At 36.2% G+C, this 21,119-nt stretch overlaps 1 protein-coding gene and 1 pseudogene across 1 annotated transcript in view; one reads left to right on the forward strand and one right to left on the reverse strand.

The window, feature by feature from the left end:
- LRP1B (LDL receptor related protein 1B) overlaps positions 1-21,119 on the forward strand; it is a 1,719,891-nt gene that overhangs the window by 927,930 nt on the left and 770,842 nt on the right. The window lies entirely within an intron of this gene.
- Positions 10,710-11,582, reverse strand: LOC102730599 (large ribosomal subunit protein eL8 pseudogene; annotated as a pseudogene).

Below are 21,119 nucleotides of genomic sequence, written 5' to 3' on the forward strand. Positions count from 1 at the left end.
AAAAAAAAAAAGATGTGGTGTGTATATACATATATGTACATGTATATACACACACACATACAATGGAATATTAGCCATAAAAATAGAATGAAATTTTGCCACTTGCAACAACGTAGACAGAGCTAGAGAGTATGATGCTAAGCAAAATAAGTCATCAGAGAAAGACAAATACCATAGGATTTCACTCATATGTGGAATATAAAAAACAAAACAAAGAAAACAGATGCAAGAAAAGATATAACCACATATGTATTAAGATAAAGTGCACTGAAAAAAAAAAGATAAAGTGCACTGGCTATAATTACTGCTAAACATTCAAAGATACAAATATGAAATCCCCAGATTTTAGCAGTGAAATTAAATTCCTTGAATTAACATTTAATGTTAACCAAGCAAAAGAATTATATTACTAGTCAACTCTAGTTGATAAATAAAATAAAGGGAAAGTTTGAAAAATCTACAGCCACTGGGTGGGGTGGGTAAAAGGAATGTATTTTTCTAACTAAAAACAAAAACACAATTTTTTATAATTTTTTTTCTTAGAATGAATGCAGCCCAGTAGTTAAAATTTGAATAAACTTTTAATGACATTTATAATATTTTACATGTGTGTGTTCACCTTATCATTTCACATAGACAAAACATATCTGTTTTGCTCACTGAATCTCCATTGCCTTTTCTTCTGATAATAACCCACAAATTTTCTTTTTGGTGAAAACATACCTCCACACAATATAGATCAGGGTGGAAATGACCTTAAACCCATTTTCTCCAGAATTTACTTGGGTAACTCTAATTTAATTTAATCAGAATATTCCAATATCCTAGCTACAATGGTTTAGGCAACAGTATGATCCAATTTAGGTCAATGATTATAAAGGCTCATTTGGAAAAAAAATATTACTAGCTAATGCTTTTATGTGCCAAGAATTCTTTCAAGATTTTTGAATAGATTAATCATTCAAAAATCCTAGGTGGTAGAAACTAGTCTTCTTATAGATGAAGAAGTTAAGGCACTCTGCGGGGCACCTGGCTGACTCAATTGGAAAAACAAGCGACTGTTGGTCTCCGGGTTGTGAGTTTGAGTCCCCCATTGGGTGTAGAGATTACTAAAATAAATAAATAAATAAACTTTAAAAAAAAGACAAAGTTAAGGCACCTTAGATATTTATGATGCTAAACTCATAATAGGTCAGACTGAGACCCAAACCTAGACAAATCTGACTCACTACTGTGATAATATCTTAAAAACTATATAATGCTGGAACAGTTGGGGGAAGATCGCTCTCTTTTCTTTGGATGTGGAAGTTAGGGGAAAAGCCTGGAGCTACCAGGAGTCAAGATGTAGAATCTGAGAATGAAGTCAGTACAGAGGAAAACAGAAAAGAGTAAAGCAGAGAAAAGGAGAGTGGACCCCAGGTTCTTCCCGATCATATGGTAGCAGCTTCTGTATTTAGTTGTACAAGAACCCAGATCTAATTCTGAAATTTCAGTGAGTGAGCCAATACATTTTCCATCATTTTATTTCACATCATCCCATTTCACCAGTTTAAATTAGGATTCAGCACTTGAAACCAGAGTTTTGATGAATACACCAAATAAAATTTGCCCTCAATTCTAGAAAGCCCTTGTTTCAGTATTAGATTATTTCTGGCGAGCTCCTCTTTTGCACAATAGTTAAACATAAATTCCTCTTGTTTCCTTGCATTTATTCTGTTTCTTACACCACCAACAAATATTCCCCTATGAATATCAAAGCCATCTTTTCAACTGTGTGGGACACAACTGAACTCATTTTTTTTTTAAATATCTAGAAACTAGGTGTTCTGCTTAGTTTTATTAATAGTGGGCTTTTAATCTTCTGACCCCCTGACCAGCTGCAAGCCTAAACACTTTATGAGACATGAGAAAGCTTTATTTTCTCTACATAAACTACTACTCAGTAAAGAACATGAGAGAAATCTTAATAAGTGAGTGTACGAATAGAATATAGTCTTTTTTTTTATTATTGGAAGATTTTTAAAATACAGAATAAACTTGAGGACATGATTAAAATCACCTATCCCAAAAGAAAGATTAGTTTCAATGACATGGGCATTTGTTATCAGTTATCAGATCCAAAGTGATATTCAAAAATTTTAATGGTATCTAGATTGAGCCACAGTTTATCAGGACTTTTTGGTAGCACCCATCAGGTGCTCCATTCTTTGTTTATATAGGTTCATAAGCAAATAGTATTTGTATATATGCATTGTATCTGTGTGTGTATGTGTATATATGCGTGTGTGTATGTATGTGTGTGTATACATACTGGTGGGTTTTTGAGAATTATTTCTAGAATATAAAATATAACCTATTTCATTCTACTTTCTAGTTAAAACCTCTTATAAATTTGTAAAAATCCATTTAACGCAAAGTAACTGTTAGATGTGAAACAGTATTATAGCCATATCTGTTTAGTAAAATTTCCTTTTGGGTATTTTCCAGGTACAGTAGTTAAAAGCTTAGGTTTCCGACTTGAAACTTGGGTTCAAATCCCCGCATTGTTCCTTTTTAGTGGTTGCCGCATAAAATATTTTTATGTGTACCATATATTTTTTAAAGTTGAAGGACCAAGACATTTAGCTTTTCCTTTTTCTTTTCTTTTTTTTCTTTCTTTTTTTTTTTACTTGAATAAATCTTTCAATATTAAGGCAGGCAGTTCCTGGAAGTCCTTACATCTTGTCTGCAAGAAGCACAACTTTGAATCTTATCGCGGGATCAGAAATTCTGGTAAGCTGGTTGGCTCTTCTGAGTCCAGGAAGTGCCATGTTCTCTGGCCCGTATTCCAGGAATGATGACACATAGGCAGCAGTTCTGAGAACCTCCAGAGATGTGGGCAGTTTTCTCCCCTCTGTAACTAACATATAACCTAATTTCCTAATGCTAAGTCTATTAGGCTGATGTGCCTTGGACCTTTCGCTTGAGTCTTTAAAACTGAATTTGACAAAGTATTTAAAATTGTAACAGTGGGGAGGATGTGCTATGACAGAGAAATTGACAGGGTTATCCGATAAGTCTCATTTCATATGGTTTTAAAGCTGGCCTAATTTAATATTCATAGAAGATTATTTTCTAAAAACAATGAAAAAGTGCTAATTTTGTTAGTATCGTTATTTAGACATTTTGTAGTGTCTCATAATTCAATATTCTCTGCTTTCAGCTGGAAGGGAAAAAGTATCCATAGAACTGAATAGCAGATAACCAATGCAGTTTGCATTTTATTTTAATTCATAGAATTTATATGAACTTTTCCAAAATCGTGTCATGTACATCTTCTTTAATTTGTCTTTGATAGAAGTTCTGCTACTCTGAAATACCAATACAAGTTTATGGTTTAACCTATATATCTTCCCTTTTCCCACTTGGCAGTTTTAGGGCATTAAGAAATTATATAGATGATTCTTTGGTGGATATCTACAGACAAGTACATTTTTCTTAACTAATTTATCATTAGATCAGGTATGTCTTTGCTCATCATTTTATATCCTGTATCCCACTATGTGTATTGTGTGACACATAGTAAAAACTTATTAAATTGCTTTGAATAAATGAATGATTGTAGCTAGATATTAAAATGGAAAGGGAAATAAAATTGAAAGTCCTTGCCTTTAAGTAAATGAAGCTCTCTTTTAAAACTTTTTTTAAAAAAGATTTTATTTATTTATTTGAGAGAGATAGACAGCACACAAGTGGGCTGGAGGGCAAAGGGAGAGGGAAAAGCAGACTCCCCACTGAGCAGGGAGCCTGACTCGGGGCTCAATCCCAGGACCTTGAGATTATGACCTGAGCTGAAGGCAGACACCTAACCAACTGAGCCACCCACTCGCCCCTGAAGCTCTCTTTTAAAGATGAGGGAATTGAGGATAGGAAAGACTTTCTTTTATATAGATTAATTTCTACTTTGTTAAAATTCATTAATACTATGCAATTTAGGAATCTGAGACATTTATATGCAAGCTTTGAAACAGTAGTATTAATGAAAGAGAGCAGTAAAGATTCAAAATCAGTACAATCAAGATTTGTGAAGTTCCTTAAGGACATAAATTCTTACCTATAACCTATTTTATCTACTTTCTAGTTAAAACCTCTTTTAAACTCTCAGCAACACCCCCTGCACACAGACATGCCATAAATTTGCCAAGTATCAAACCATATGCATGGAGCTTTGTAGAAACTTAAATATATTGTGTATGTGCTTTTATATTTTAAAACAGTATCTCAGTGAATTTTTTGTGAGATTTTATAGTTCCATTTGATCTTAACTCTATTATTAATAATTAATATAGTCCACTCTCCATTATCTACACAAGTTGTACACAGTCGTAATGAATCATGCAAAACCTAATTCAGAAATGATTTTTATTTGTATGTGGGAAGTATTATGTGATGTTTTTGGAGTAAATTTCCCTCCTTAATTATGTTTTGCTTAGGGTAATTAGTTTGCATTCCCTGAGCACACATCAATTGACAGTGGGGGAAATACAGCCCTGAAGTATTCTGGGAAAATGTTTTAAAATATTGCAGCTGAACAACATGTAGACACTCAATACTTGTATATGACCTGGGAAAATTCCAAGGAGTCTAGCACTGTCTAGAGTATGATTCAGTCTTGGTGATAAAATCATGTTTCTCAAAAATGACTGCATACATTTCTAATTTAACTCAGTTAATCTGCTCTCATCATGCCAGTATTATAAAGGAGATCCATTAAACTAGATAGCTTAATGAAGGGAACTTAACAGCAAGTGGACATTCGGTTTATTGTTAATTCGATCTGTTTGTCCATGTCTCTGTGTGTATATAGATGGTTACTTAAAAAGTTATTTTAATCTCTCCCTATAATAATATATCTTTTTTTGTTTTATTGTTGTTTCACTACTTTGAGTCATAGCTAAAACTCACACTTTCATAGGCATTATATAGAAAATCATTCCTGGAGCACTCTTGGTGCTCATTCATTATGTTTTAGATACTAGAAGGAAAAAAAATTCTAAGGACAGTTGCACTATACAGATAAAATGCAATTTCATTCTACAGTGTTTCTATGTAGCAAATGTTTCTATGCTCTGTGCTAATAAGTACATATTTTCATTTATTTTCTAAAGGACTTGGATCATATTAATAAGAGGAATAAAAAGTTTCAACTAAAAATGTGTAATTCTTTTTTTTTTTTTTTAAAGATTTTATTTATTTATTTGAGACAGAGAGAATGAGAGGGAGGAGGGTCAGAGGGAGAAGCAGACTCCCTGCTGAGCAGGGAGCCCGATGCAGGACTCGATCCCGGGACTCCAGGATCACGACCTGAGCCGAAGGCAGTCGCTTAACCGACTGAGCCACCCAGGCGCCCCTAAAAATGTGTAATTCTTTGTAAATTACTTTTTTCTACTAATCTCTCCCTTCAGAGAGAATCTCTCTTTCTCTCCCTCCCTCTCCCTCTCTCTCTCTGCCACCTTTTTACATTAAGGAAGTATTTGAAATCCAATCTTCAGTTTCTTTAATTTGGAGTATCAAAACATATTGATTATAGCTAGTGATAACATTTGTGTTTTAATGTTAAAATTTCTAATATTATCCTTGAGATGCTGCAGGGGCAACATATATACCTTGGATTTATGAAGTGTGGTTTCTTTAACTATAGTTTACCTGAATGCTAATAACCCATACAGCAAAGACATAATAGTAAATGAAATGCAATAATATAGAATATGAATACTAATGCGTGTACCAGAGACCCTGGCCCATGATAGATTTATAATAATGTTTCTCCTACTCTTGCTTGTTTGTTATTGGTGGTATGAGGACTCCTATTTTCCCAAAGGTTAATAGTGATCTATCTGTACGTTACTTTGTTCTATTTGCAATGCACTGTATACTTTGTTTACTTTGCTTAGGAGAAAAAAATGTTTTTCTCTTCAAGTTAATGAATTTAAGCTAGGCCTAGTAAATCCTCTATGGAACAGATAAGATTCCAAAGAGAAGGCTATATTTAATCTGAGCTTAGAAGAACTATTATAGATTAAACAGGTCTTTTTAAAAAAAGATTTTATTTATTTATTTCTTTAAGAGAGAGAGGGAGAGAGAGCATGAATTGGGTGGGGAGGAGAAAGAGGAAAGGGAGGGGGAAACAAACTCAAGCAGACTTCACGCCAAGCACAGTGCTGGACGCGGGGCTGGATTCCATGACCCTGAGATCATGACCTGAGCTAAAACCAAGAGTTGGATGCTTAAGCAAATGAGCCACCCAGATACCCCTCAAAGACTTTGAATGAAAGTTACAGAATGAGATTTCATTTTAAAAGATGATTTTGATTGAACATAAAGAATGGTTTCTAATACTAAAAACTTGAAGTAGGGAATCCTGGCTATAATCTCTGGCTTCATTCCAACTGAGGTAGTTGGGGGAAGCCAGTGTAGATGAGGAGAGGAGGATAATTTGAAAGGTATTAAGTCAGTAGAACCAGCAGGGCAAGATAACTATAGTATGTTGGGTGGATAGGGGAAGGGATAAGAGGGTAACTTTCTTGTTTCTTGCCTGGGTAATTCAGTGGATTGGGGTGTAATCACTGAAATAGGAAGTAACAGAGTAAGAGATCTGCGTGTTTCTCTCTGGGGTGTGTGTGTGTGTGTGTGTGTGTGTGTGTGTGTGTGTGCATGGCTTTATATGTGTTTGGGAGGACATTATACACTCCATTATAAATCACTGAACTTGAGATACCGGAGACATCTAGGTAGAATTGCTTAGTAGACAGTTAGGAATATGGGACTGGATTTTAGAAAAGGTATCTGAATTTGAGGTTTTAAAAACAGAGAGATCATCAGTAGTTGAAACCATTGGGGATTGGTAAAATTACCCATCTATCCATTCATTAACCATGAATGCAATACACATATAAAAAGGAATTATTACATATCTATCGTGGTGCTAAGGTAGTGAATTATAAGTTATCAATGGCTTTGGAGTGAGCATTTACAGAGAAAGAAAAGGTATAATTGGGCATTTATGGGGTATTTATTATGAACCAGAGTTCTACCTACTTTAAAAAGATTGCTCTTTTTAATCTTCAAAATAATCTTATGAGGTAGGTACTATCCTCATTTTACAGAAAAAGAAATAGAGGAAGTGAATAGTTGAAAAATTTACCTAATGTTACACATCTAATAAGTCTCCAGATCTCATCATCTTTTGCATGTTGTTTGAATCTTCTTACTAGAATATTTCCTTAACAGAGTTTTTGTACAGGAGGGAAAATTAAAACAGATGATACCAATATATCAAAAGACATGCAGTATTGTGAGGAGAGAAATATTATAGGTAGCCATAAAAACTGTTACTATAGTTAAATACATTTAATTTGGGAAGAACCTGAAAGAGATTCTGGAGAGAATAATTTGAAATGTGGATTATCTATCTCAAGAGTTTTTTGCATTTTTCCTGTGGCACCAAGGACCTTCAAGCATCAGTTTAATCTGGGTAGACATTCTCAGTCAGGTTCAAAGTTAATGTAACATCAGGGTGCATTTTTCATCTCACAGAATATGTGGAGTGATTTTTGTTATTCAACGTGGAATCATTATTGATTGATTGATTGGAGGTCTTTGTTTCGTTTTTTAATCAACAAAGTATAGTTGACATATAATGTTATGTTAATTTCAGGTGTACAACATAGTGATTGGACAGTTCTATACATCCAATTGGACAGTTCTATACATCATTCAGTGCTCATCACAATAAATGTTGTCACCATTTGCCACCATACAACACTATTACAATATTATTGACTATATTCCCCATGCTGTACTTTTATCTCCGTGACTTATTTATCTTATAACTGGAAGTACCTCTTAATACCCTTCCCCCAACCCAGCTCCCCTCTGGCAACCACTGGTTTGTTCTGTGTATTTGAGACTCTGTTTGGCTTTTGTTATTTTGTTTGTGTATTTGTTTTGTTTTTTTTAGATTCCACAAATAAGTGAAATTATACGGTATTTGTCTTTCTCTGTCTGACATATTACACTTAGCAAAATATCCTTTAGGTCCATCACATTGTCACAATTGGCAAGATTTCATTCATTTTTTATGTCTAATGTTCCATTATATATATATATATATATATATATATATATATATATATATATATAATCTTTATTCATTCACCTATAGATGGATACTTAGGTTGGTTCCATATCTTGGTTATTGTAAATAACGCTGCAACAAACATAGGGGTGCATATATCTTTTTGAATTAGTGTTTTCATTTTCTTTGGGTAAATACCCAGTAGTGTAATTACTGGATTATATGGTATTTCTATTTTTAATTTTTTGAGGAGCCTCCATACTGTTTTCCATAGTGGCTGCACCAATTTACATTCTTACCAACAGGGCACAGGGTTTCCTTTTCACCACATCCTCACTGACACTTGTTATTTCTTCTCCTTCTGATTTTAGCCTTTCTGACAGATGTGAGGTGATATCTCATTATAGTTTTGATTTGGATTTCCCTGATGATTAGTGATATGGAGCGTTTTTGTTGTGTTGATCAACTCATGTCTTCTTTGGAAAAATGTTTACTCAGGTCCCCTGCCCATTTTTCTTTAATGATTTATTTATTCATTTGAGAGAGAGAGAGACAGACAGCTTGAACAGGGGGAGGGGCAAAGGGAGAGGGAGAGGGAGAGAACCCCAAGCAGACTCCCCACTGAACAAGGTGCCTGATTCAGTGCTGGATCCCAGGACCCTGAGATCATTACCCGAGCCAAAATCAAGAGCCGGATGTTCTACCAACTGAGTCAGTCAGGGTGCTCAGCTGGCACCCCTGCCCATTTTTTAATCAGTTTATTATTATTTTTTGGGAGGGTGTTGGCTTGTATAAGTTCTTTATATATTTGGGATATTAATCTTTTATTGGATATATTATTTGCAAATATCTTCTCCCATTCAGTAGGTTGCCTTTTTGTTTTGTTGATGGTTTCCTTTGCTGTGCCAAAGCTTTTTATTTTGCTATTGTCCCAATAGTTTTAGTTTTTGTTACCCTTGCCTGAAGAGACAAATCCATAAATATATAGCTAAGGCTAATATCCAAGAGATTATTGCCTGTTTTGTTTTGTTTTGTCTTGTTTTTTAGGAGTTTTGTGGCTTCAGTTTCACATTTAGGTCTTTTAGTCCATTTTGAGTTTTTGTGTTTGTAAAAAAGTGGGGCAGTTTAATTCTTTTGCATGTAGCTGTCCAGTTTTCTCAACAACATTTATTGAAAAAACTATCTTTTCCTTATTGGATGTTCTTGCCTCCTTTATTGAAGATTAATTGACCATTCAAGCATGAATTTATTTCTGGACTCTCTATCCTGTTCTATTGACCTATGTGTCTATTTTTTGTGCTGGTACCATACTATTTTGATTACTATAGCTTTGTAGTGTATCTTGAAATCTGGGATTGTGATACCTCCAATTTTGTTTTTTCTAAATATTGCTTTGGCTATTTGAGGTCTTTTGTGTTTTCATACAAATTTGAGGATTATTTGTTATAGGCCTGTGAAAAATACTGTTAGGAATTGCATTCAATCTGTAGATTTCTTTAGGTAGCTTGAACATTTTAACATTATTAATTCTTCCAGTCCATGAAGATGGTACATATTTCCATTTGTTAGTGTCATCTTTAATTTCTTTCATCAATGTCTTATGGTTTTCAGAGCACAAGTTGTTCACCTCCTTGGTTAATTTTGTTCTTAATTGTGCAATGGTAAATGGATAATTTCTTAGAGGTGGGAATAGTGGGATAAAATTTATTCACCTTTTAAATTTAATATATATTTCCAAATAGTCCTCTATAGAGGTTGGAACAATTAACACTTTAAACACATTGCATGGGAATGCTTGTTTACCTATACTCATGTCAGATGTCTGTGTTAACAACTGTTTAATCTTTACTAATCTGCTAAGTGTAAATAGTAATTAAGTATAAGTTTTATTTACATTCCTCTCAGATAAAAAAAAGGTAGGCAAACTTTCGTAAGTTTAACGATCACTGTCATTTGCCCATTTTTGTACTGTTGTTCTTTGTTAATTTGTTCTATTAAAGTGTTAAAGAAATGAGTATTTGTTATATGAGTTGCAAATGTTTCTCAGTTAGGCATTTGGCTGTGTTAATTGTGATTCTTTTTTTTTTCCTTCTAAATTTGTTTTTTAAGTTCTTGAATTTATCAAAAAAAAATATATGGTCATTCTAGTTGCTTTCAAAATAAAAATAAAATCTCTTGATGACAATGTTATTTTTAAAATTATTCCATCTTTTTCTAGTACTTTAATGGCTCATTTCGTATGATTAAATTCTGTATCTATTTCCTTTAATCACTATAGCTTTAAAATAAATATTAAAAACTATTAAGTCCAGGGGTGCCTGGGTGGCTCAGCCGTTAAGCGTCTGCCTTTGGCTCAGGTCATGATCCCAGGATCCTGGGATCGAGCCCCACATTGGGCTCCCCGCTCGGCGGGAGGCCTGCTTCTCTCTCTCCCACTCCCCCTGCTTGTGTTCCCTCTCTTGCTGTGTCTCTCTCTGTCAAATAAATAAATAAAATCTTTAAAAAAAAAACAAAACTATTAAGTCCAGTGCATAATAATTCTGTCATCTTTTCCCAAAATGTTTATAGAATATTTTTGTTGATTTTAGCTTGTTTATTTAACCAGATGAACTTTTTTATTTTTTTTCTTGAAAGAGAACTTTTTATTACATTTATGTACAGAAAATTCAACAGCACACACTTGGCCCAGTTTGGTAGCCAGTTCTTTAGCCTTTGCCTTTTCCAGCTTGGCAATGTGAGCCACCGACTTTGGACCCACAATGTTGCCTCCTCAGTGACAACGGATCTCATCATACCTGTCATTGTAATTGGTCTCAATAGCTTCCATCAGCTAGCCAGAGCTCTTTTGTCTTCCAAGTTAAACCTTGTAAAGGGAACAGTAAGGCAGGTGGTCCTGGGGACGAGACACCCCAGCCTGGCCTTCCCATTGATAATGTGGTAGGGAACTACCATCTTAAGATACAGGACAGGCAGGAAGACAACCAGCTCAATGGGATCCGAATCATGTGCACTCACTACCAGCTGAGCTTTCTTGTTTTCCACCAAGGTGGTGACAGTATTAACCCCAGCTCAAAAGACAGGTGCTCTGTTAGTGGGGACATGCCCTTTGCCAGCAGCTTTCTTCTCAGTCTGGGTCAACAATCTCTGCTTCTTCTCTTGTCTGTATTTGTGGGCCAGCTTATGCAGTTGAGTAGCTGTTTGGCTGTCCAAGACCTGGATGAACTGGTTAATCACAGGAGGCACTTGTAGATGTTTATAGAGAATAGCCCTTTGCCAGTGCAGCTGGATGTAGAAGGACATTTGACAAAGCAGGCGAGGTCCCTCTTGGGCTGAATGTCCTCTTCATTGCCAAAATTCTTGGGCTTTTTCTCAAATAAGGGATTGACCACCTTCTTGGCCTCTTGCTTCTTGACAACAGCAAGTGCAGGGCCAATTTCTTCTCCTTAGCCTTCTTTCCTTTGGGCATCTTGGATGGTTGGAGGAGACAGAAAGCAACAATATGAACTTCAGAATCAGCTTTTTCCCTCTTAAAAATTTTTTTTATCATTTTCCTGTTATTATATAGTAAATTTTCTAGCTCTTATTATTTGTATATTGGAAGGATATTGCTTTTAGTAGATTAACTTTGTGCCTGCTTACTCTATTGAATTATCTTCTTATTTATAAAAGTTTTTAGTTGAGTCTCTTGTCTAGATAAAAAATAAAACTGAAAATAATTGTAATTTTACAGATTTATATCCAGTGTTATACTTATTATTTTGTTCTCTTTTTAAATTGCATTAGCTTTTACCTCCCCAGAAAAATGTTAAATAACAGTAGTGGTAGTAGACATCTTTTATCTTTAATGTGAATGCTTCCATAAAACAGCTATGAGTATAGGCCTCATAGTAAGTTTTAATATCTAGCTTTACAAGTTCTTCCTCAGTAAATTTTTTTTTAAAGATTTTATTTATTTATTTGACAGAGAGAGAGAGAGCACAGGTAGGCAGAGCAGCAGGCAGAGGGAGAGGAAGAAGCAGACTCCCCACTGAGCAAGGAGCCCGATGTGGGGCTCGATCCCAGGACCCTGGGATCATGACCTGAGCCGAAGGCAGACGCTTAACAACTGAGCCACCCAGGCGCCCCCCTCAGTAAACTTTTCAAAAGATCTTTATAATTATATTTCCTAGTTATCTACTTGTCATTCTGAGCTTAAAAAAATTAGTCTTCAATCAAATCCAATTGGTGATCTTTTTTGGAGTTGCATTAAATATGTCTGTTAATTTGTGAAACATTTCACTTTGTTACAATAACACATTGTTTTTCTTCCCCATGACTGTTTCTCCATTTATTCAGGGGTTATTTCAAGCTATTCAATGACACTGTGGGATTTGTGTGTGTGTGTGTGTGTGTGTGTGGCTTCCTTTGTTTCTCATCTATTCTTTCTTATAGTTGAGGTACCATCATGTTTGAGACATTCTTCTTTACATTTCCATTTCTGATTATTTTAATAGGTAGGAAAAGTGTAGACTTTGTAAATTTATCATGTTCTCAGGCATCTTACTAAATCATCTATTAATTCAAGTATCTTTTTATGATTGCATATAAACATATTTTTATGTCTTTTTCAATATTTATACTTTTAGGCACTTACTGAAGTACTTAGAAAAAATGGAACATTGTTATTTGTAGCGATAACTGGCATCCTTGTTTAATTCCTGATTTTAATAGAAGTCGATTTTTTCATCAATATATAATGTTGGCTATTGTATTTTGTTAAAGCATCTTTATTATGTTTAGATAGATTGCTTGTTAGTCCTGTTTTGCTTCATATTTTTTCCCTCAAATAGCTGCTGTGTATGTGCAATGAATACAACAAATAACAATTTCTGGCCTTATGGACTTTACATTCTGAAAGTAGAGGATGCAGATAACGATAATGATGGTGATGATGATAATAATAGTAACACCCACAGAACAATAACAGCAGCAGCAACAAAAACAGTAATTATGTAATATGAAAGAAAGTGATGATTGTTACAGGAAAAATAATTTTGTATAGGGGGATGGAGTGTGTTTGAAGGGGTGCTGTGGATTGAAGTAAGGCCCTCAATGACAAAGTGATCTCTAAGTTAAGAACTGTAGGAAAAGAAGAGCTAGCAATGTAGCTATCAAGAACAGTCAAGACAAAGAAGTAAATCTAAAGGTTCTGAAACCAGGAGAAGCTCTGCATGTTTGAGGAACAGCATGGAAGAACAGTATGGCTAGCCCTGAGTAAATGAAAGAGAGAAAAGAATGAGATCAGAAACATAAATTTGGGGGACAAATTAGGTAGAGCCTGAATGGGATGGCATCAAGAAAGAATGAATGAGAGGAGGGAAATTGTTGACAATAATTCAAATAACTATTTTGTGGATTATTTCCATAATAGGGAAGGAGAAGAAAGGAGAAAAAGTTTGGTAGCTGGGAAAAAAATGGAGTAAAAAGAACTTATTATTTTTTTAAGGTGAAGAAATAGCAGTACATGGACACATTGGTAGGAAAAATCTTGTGAAGGGTGTTGATTTAATGATACAGGCAAGAATTAGAAGTCCTGCAGGAGCCATGTCTGAGAGCAGACCAGAAGATAGGGGTTCCTGTGCACAATGGGGGAGTTGTACTCTACCAGTGATAGATAGTTCAAGCATCATAACACAAAAGTAAACTACGTGAATACAGACACAGGGAGATGGGTAGATCTGGTCGTGGTGGAAATTTACTTCGAATTGCTTCCATTTACTTTGTAAAGTAGGAAACTGGGAGCAAGTATAGGAAGTGAAACAATAGAGGTTTGAGATAGAGGGATATCAAATAGAAATCTGAGGTAGTGGGCGCCTGGGTGGCTCAGTTGGTTAAGCGACTGCCTTCGGATCAGGTCATGATCCTGGAGTCCCGGGATAGAGTCCCACATCGGGCTCCCTGCTCAGCAGGGAGTCTGCTTCTCCCTCTCCCGCTCCCCCCTCTTGTGCTCTTTCTCTCTCTCACCCTCTCTCTCAAATAAATAAATAAAATCTTTAAAAAAAAAAAAAAGAAATCTGAGGTAGTATATCTCAAATTATTTGTGGTGAAGGACTAGATTCTTTTTTTGTTTGTTTTGATTTCTAATATGTGGTGGAATACTTTTGAAAATTACAATAAAAATTATTCAAAAAATTAAAATGTAAATAGACATTAAATACAAATCCAATTAAAAAAAATATTCATCAGACATAAAATCACTATGTCAAATTGTAACCAAACCAACATGAGTTCGCTCCTTGTTGAGTCAGAAACTACATTAGGTTGAATTGTCGTACAAAGAAAACTTTATTCGTAGCAAATGAGATCACAGGGAATGATTTCCAAAGCCATGACTCCTAGAGCGAGGGAATCTTTTTATTTAGGGTTAGGGTGAATATTTAGATAGGAAGCCTTGTCATTGTATGTAGAGGTGGACATAAGGTCATGCATGTGCCTTCGGGAAACATGCCTATACGTACATTGTATATTATGTAAATGAGGCTGGTGCTCCACCTTGGGCAGAGATTTTAGTTTTGTAACAAGGTAAAGGTCCTCATCTGTCATTCTAGAGGTCACTCTATGGTCCTTCTGTGCAGGCATCAGTCATTTCATTTACTGATCTGGGTTGTCTGGGCTGGTTGAAGGTCTGTCAAGGCATTTGCTATCCCTCGAGGGGCAAAGGGCGGGTTTGCTTCCCATCTGCCTGAGTTAAGAGATAAACTAGAAAGAGCAGCTTAAGGAAAAATGTGGAACAAAGGTCAGTGAATACAAGCAGGTGGGCAGTAAAGGTCAGGTCTTGGGGGTCTAGCTGATGACAAAATTGCTACAAAATATCCCAAATGTTTTCTTTTAACTTCACTGCATATCTTGTAGTCTGGTAGCAAACATTTCATGTACTGTCTATAGGCCGGGGCTATGTTTTGAGTAGCACTGATCCACAAGAGTAGGAGAGAATAACCAGAGAAATATAATTGCTGTGATTCCTGAGATTATGATCATAAATGTAAAATGAGACTATTAGGAAGGAAAAAAAAAATTTTTCCTTCTACCCTTAAAGGTGTTTGCATGGGGCTCTGTAACAAAAGACATTAAGCAGAGAAAAACAGAAGTTTATTAACATGTATATCTCATATATACATGAAAGGAACTCAGGGGTGAGTAACTGAAGGTTGGTTAAAATTTGGGCTTATGGGGCGCCTGGGCGGTTCAGTCAGTTAAGCATCTGCCTTTGGCTCAGGTCATGATCTCAGGGTCCTGGGATCGAGTCCTGCAGTGGGCTCCCTGGTCAGTGGGGAGCCTGCTTCTCCCTCAGCTTGCAGCTCCCCCTGCTTGTGCTCTCTCTCTGTCTGTCAAATAAATAAATTAATTAAAAAAAGATTTGGGCTTATATAACATTTTAGCAATAGAACAATGCATTTTTTTTTTTCTCTAAGATTTTATTTATTTATTTATTTGAGAGAGAGAATGAGAGACAGAGAGCATGAGCATGAGAGGGAGGAGGGTCAGAGGGAGAAGCAGACTCCCTGCCGAGCAGGGAGCCCGATGCGGGACTCGATCCAGGGACTCCAGGATCATGACCTGAGCCGAAGGCAGTCGCCTAACCAACTGAGCCACCCAGGCGCCCTAGAACAATGCATTTTTAGGGAAGCAATAAGACAAAGAAAAAGACCTTGAGTCTCAGAGGTAGCATACTGTGGGAAGGCAAATATATGGTAACTAATGCAAAATAAGAGCTAGTTAGTAAAGTTTTTATGTGGAGTCCTCTGGTGCTGCCTCTCCTGGGCTGATAAAGGCCTAAAGTCTCCTGTGATTAAATTTTGTCCTTCCTGGTAGAGAGGGGAAGGAAGACACCTCTGCAAATTTATCTATTGGTTCTAGGCAAATAGGGGGAAGGCAGAGAATTTTCCTTGTATCTATTTATTCTCAATAGCCTTCAGCTCAAAATAATCCTTATGCCAAAGTAGCATAATTTGGAGTGGAATATTTTGCTAGCCTATATTATTTAGCATGATTTTGGGGGTGTTTCTTTTTCTTCCAACCAAATTCACCTGTGTGGGTACAGGTATAGAGTTGCACTATTGAAGCACAAACAGATACAGAAGTTGAGTGTGTGGAGTAAATAAATGATTGGCATAGGATTTAAACTGGTTATAAAAGGAAGAAAGGGCATAGGGGAGGTAAGGGCAAGACAGTTGAAAATGGATTAATGATCTAAAGGGTTGAAGGCTTGTGGGGTAAGGTACTAAAGTAAGTGAGCCAGGGGCGCCTGGGTGGCTCAGTTGGTTAAGCGACTGCCTTCGGCTCAGGTCATGATCCTGGAGTCCCTGGATCGAGTCCCGCATCGGGCTCCCTGCTCGGCAGGGAGCCTGCTTCTGCCTCTGGCCCTCCCCCCTCTCATGTGCTCTCTCTCTCTCATTCTCTCTGTCTCAAGTAAATAAATAAAATCTTAAAAAAAAAAAAATAAAGTAAGTGAGCTGGAAGGATGAGAGACTGTGTTCATAGAATAGGATACTAGAAATTAGAAGTATAGAGAGATTACATATTTTGGTAATGGCAAGTTTAGACTATAATCATGAGAGTGGCTGATTGAAGTATGGGGGAGAACATGATCATTTGAGGAGAAAAGTTCAAGGACCCAAGAGACTAGTGTATTGGAAAAATCATCTTCATATGTGTTAAAATCATAAAGACTTAAGCAGGAGCTACTTTGGAGAACTGGTAAAGAAGGAATAAGAAATTTCAAGGACATTCCGGACTTGAGTGGGGAAAAGAACTGCAATGAGAATAATGGATAATGTCATCAGAGGGCCGAGGATCAAAGGGTGGGTACTTTTAGGGATGGAGAAAAGAAAATTACCTGGAAAATGCAGTAAACTTCAAAACCTCCAGACTCAGATAGTAAGGGGGAGAAGAAGGGTGCAGATAGAAAACAGCTATCAATTGAAAAAGCTCAGGGGAACCAGTGTCCTCAAGGGAGAATCAGGTTTCAGGCAGAATGATAATGTTGAAAGGAATGTTAGGAGGTTAAAAATACAAAGAATTTTATTGATGACAGACATTACATTTTAAAGGCTCAGTAGAGGGTTTTCCTGGGTTCAGATAGGGTCAGAAAAAAGGTATGGGCAGAATTCTTTGGGCTTAGAGCCTAAGTTTGTGAAACTTGACCTTCTTGTAGATACCTGACCTAAACAGTGATAAAGTTCATAGAGAACATTTCTATATATGCATTAGTATTCAACCAGCTTCACTTTTCTGTTTTTTCCTCCACATACATGGAATGGGATTCTTTTATTTATTAGGCATATCCTATGTGCTGGACACAATATCAGTGCAGGACACAGTATCCCTGGGTTGTTACACAGGAACGAGTTCATAGTTAGAACTCATCAAGAAAGATAGTATGTGCCCCCATTGTGCAAGGACAAGTCAATGGAGCAAGTAATAGGTATGTTAAAGCACCATTCTGGCTTCAGAATAAAAGAATGTCCACAAAAGGGAAGACATAAACCAAAAACAAAATAATGACTAGCAATATAAGCCATGAGTTTTGAAGTGCACTTCCTACCTCCTCCTTCTGTGTTCTTTTTCCATCCAGAATATTTCAAGCTTCTAGAATAACCTGCCCATGCATAGGCTCACCTCTCCTTGTTAACTATCTATCTATCTATCTATCTATCTATCTATCTATCTATCTACCTATCACTGCTGTAACTGTGCCTATGTTCTATCCTCAATACCTAACATTTTCAAGGAAGAGGAAGGAGAAATGAGCTATGACACTTTTAAACTCTGAACAGGTGTTGCTAGCATCCTGCTGGTTTGAAGGGGTCCACGTAGCAATTTGTTTATAACATAATTGTTCAGGTATTTTCATTCCTTTTCGTAACTTTAAGCTAATTTGGTTTTCTCTGAAGAAGATTATTGACCCGGGCATTCAAATGTTTTTCATGCTTTCTCATTCTCTAGTTACTTTGATTTAAATGTTATTCTTTCACTGCTATTTAATTCCTTAAAAAATCATTTCCCTTTTTCCTTTCCATATCCTTAATTTTGTTATTTTCTCAAGTACCTAGGTGGTGATCATAACAAATATATTTTGATTTTCCAGCTCATTAGACTTAGAACCCAGAAAGGGGAAAGTGAAAGATTAGTGGTCCAGAAAACAGATATTGCAGATTTTGTAATCTTACTGTATATATGTATACAATCCTTCCCCTCCCCAGCCTTCTGAAGATATGTATAGCAATAAAAATAGAAACAACATGGTTCCTTTCCCTATATATTAAATTAGCAGAACTGTTTTTAAATGTCCTGCAAAATATGGAAAAGTGTGGCTCACTATAAGGTTGAATGGGATCATTTTGTGCCTTTTCATTGTTCTTTCAGGTATTTGTTCCTGTCTTTTTCACTTGCCCCTTCACCTCTTCAATCATGTAATAGGGTTTCTTCATCCCAGTCTAAACAATGTGAAAATTAGGTAAGCTGGGGACATTAGATAAGCTAAAAGGGACAGAAATAGGTGAGTGTTATCACAAAGTACGGTATTAACGCAATGAAAAGGACGACCTTGGAACTATAAAACTGGGTATAAAAACCAGAGGAAAGTGGACTATCACAGAACAGCTCCACAAAGAGAAATTAACAGGGCTTGATAACTCAAAGCACAGAGAAATACTATATTCTGTCTTATAATTGTTTGAGTTTCTTAAAAGCATTCTATTATACCTTTTGTGGGCAGTATATCATTTTGGTATCTACAAATCACAAAATACACAAAGAAGCTGAGTGAGATAATGTGGTGCTTCCCAATTAACTGTTACACTTTGTAGAATGGACCTGAGATTTCATATACCTGAAGGGAGAGGAGGAAGAAAAGCTTCCAGCTATTATAGTTTTCCCAGGTAAGAAGGGAAAAAGAAAGAAGAAATAATCAAAAGAGACATTTATGAACATGTATCAGTGACCTTAGGAATCAGACAAGATAATGCATGCATGTTCCTAAATTTGGTGAGATCACCAAACTATATTTTATTTTATTGACCAGTTTAGCTCTTTCTTTGCTACCACATCTATTTATGCATTCATTTCATATTTAATGAAAATTTTGTTTCATTTCTAAAAAGTCAGACTTTAAATAGAAAAATAACTAATGAAGAAATGTGCTTTAATTGCTTTCTCTCTCTATCCCTCTGTCCTTTTGTCTCTTCATCCCTCCCTCTCCCTTTCTCATTTCTCTCCTCCAGTTATTTTCTGCTAAAAAAAAAAAAAAAAAGATATTTTTGTCATTTCTTTCTAAAAGGAGCTAAGAATTTACTCTATTACTTTTAGGACTAATCCCAACTGAGACATGCCACATCAACCTTGCCAAATATGCCCAGGGTGGGCTGCCCCAAAATGTGCCACTTAGGCAGTTAAAGTCTCCATTTTTGATTGCACCTCATTAATAGCCTTTTTTATTCGACTTGGTTAGATTTTAGTTCTTTTATTTCTCCAGAAAAGGTTTCTCTAGTATCTTCCATGCTTTTTTCAAGCCCAGCTAGTATCTTTATAATCGTCATTCTGAACTCTAGTTCTGATATCTTACTAATGTCCGTATTGATTAGGTCCCTGGCAGTCAGTACTGCCTCTTGTTCTTTTTTTTGAGATGAGTTTTTCCGTCGTGTCATTTTGTCCAGAGGAGAATAGATGAATGAGAGAACAAAATGCTAACAGGGTAACAACGACCCCAGAAAAATATACACTTCCAGAAAGTGGTCGCTTCTCTGTTCAGAGAGTTGCTGCTATTCTTTTCTTCGATCTCCTGTTGAGTTCATAGGTGTTCAGAATGGTTTGATCCCTATCTAACTGAATTCCTGGGACCAGAAGAAATTTAGGTCTCCTACTCCTCTGCCATCTTGCTCCTCCAAAATGTGCCACTTTGGCATAAAGACCATTTTGAGTTGAAAGTGATAAAAAAGAAAAAAAAAAATTAAAAAAAGACAAAACAAAAAAAACAAACCCAGGCAGATGAAGGAAAGGTTCTCTGCCTCCCCCATAACTGCCTAAATTTATACTGGATAGGAGAGCCTGCAACAGGAGGAGAAGTATTAACAGAGGCCCCTTAACCAAAAGAGCTCATCTGTATAATAGAACCATCTTGTTTTTCCAAACATCTCCTTTCCCCTTCTTGCTAAAAAGCTTTCTCCCCACTGTATCCTCAGGCCCCTACCCCTTTTCTTAGCTCATATAAACTTCATTTTGTCTCATTGTCTCTGGAATTTCTTGTCTATGTGGATTGTGCCACTCCCACCACCACCCTGTGCATACACCTATTAAATGTGATTTTCTCCTGTTAATCTGTCTCATGTCAATTTGATTCTTAGTCCAGCTAGAGGGACCTTAGAACAGAGGAAGGTCTTCCTCCCCAATGAAAGCATTTAAGAAGGGACTAGAGAAAAACAAAAAGCAGTTTAGGTAAAAGGAAGCTAGAAAATTGTGAGGAAAAAGTAGTTAGTTGCCAGTCTCCAAAATATGTAACAATTGGAAGTGTGCAAGTAAACTATTGGTTTGGAACACGTTTTAATTGGCTAATGAAGCTATTATTTTTTTTTAAGGTTTTATTTATTTATTTGACAGAGAGAGACACAGCGAGAGAGGGAACACACGCAGGGGGAGCGGGAGTGGGAGAAGCAGGCTTCCTGCCAAACAGGGAGCCCTACGTGGGGCTCAATTCCAGGACCTTGGGATCATGACCTGAGCTGAAGGCAGACGCTTAACGACTGAGCCACCCAGGAGCCCTGAAGCTATTATTTGTTTGTAAAGAAAGTAGTTTTAAGGGTTAATTATTGTATTTAGACATAAGTATATGAATACCTCACAAACAAAACATGACTCAAAATTTGATCATTATATGTTGTAATTGTTTAATCAGAGAGCTTATTTAGAGAAAGTCATAGTTAAAAACTATTATAGAACATAGTTTTTAAAATATATACGTAAGAGGGGC

The sequence above is a fragment of the Leptonychotes weddellii genome, chromosome 3 (genome assembly GCF_054177405.1).
Source record: "Leptonychotes weddellii isolate Sample4059 chromosome 3, ASM5417740v2, whole genome shotgun sequence".
Taxonomy (NCBI): Eukaryota; Metazoa; Chordata; class Mammalia; order Carnivora; family Phocidae; genus Leptonychotes; species Leptonychotes weddellii.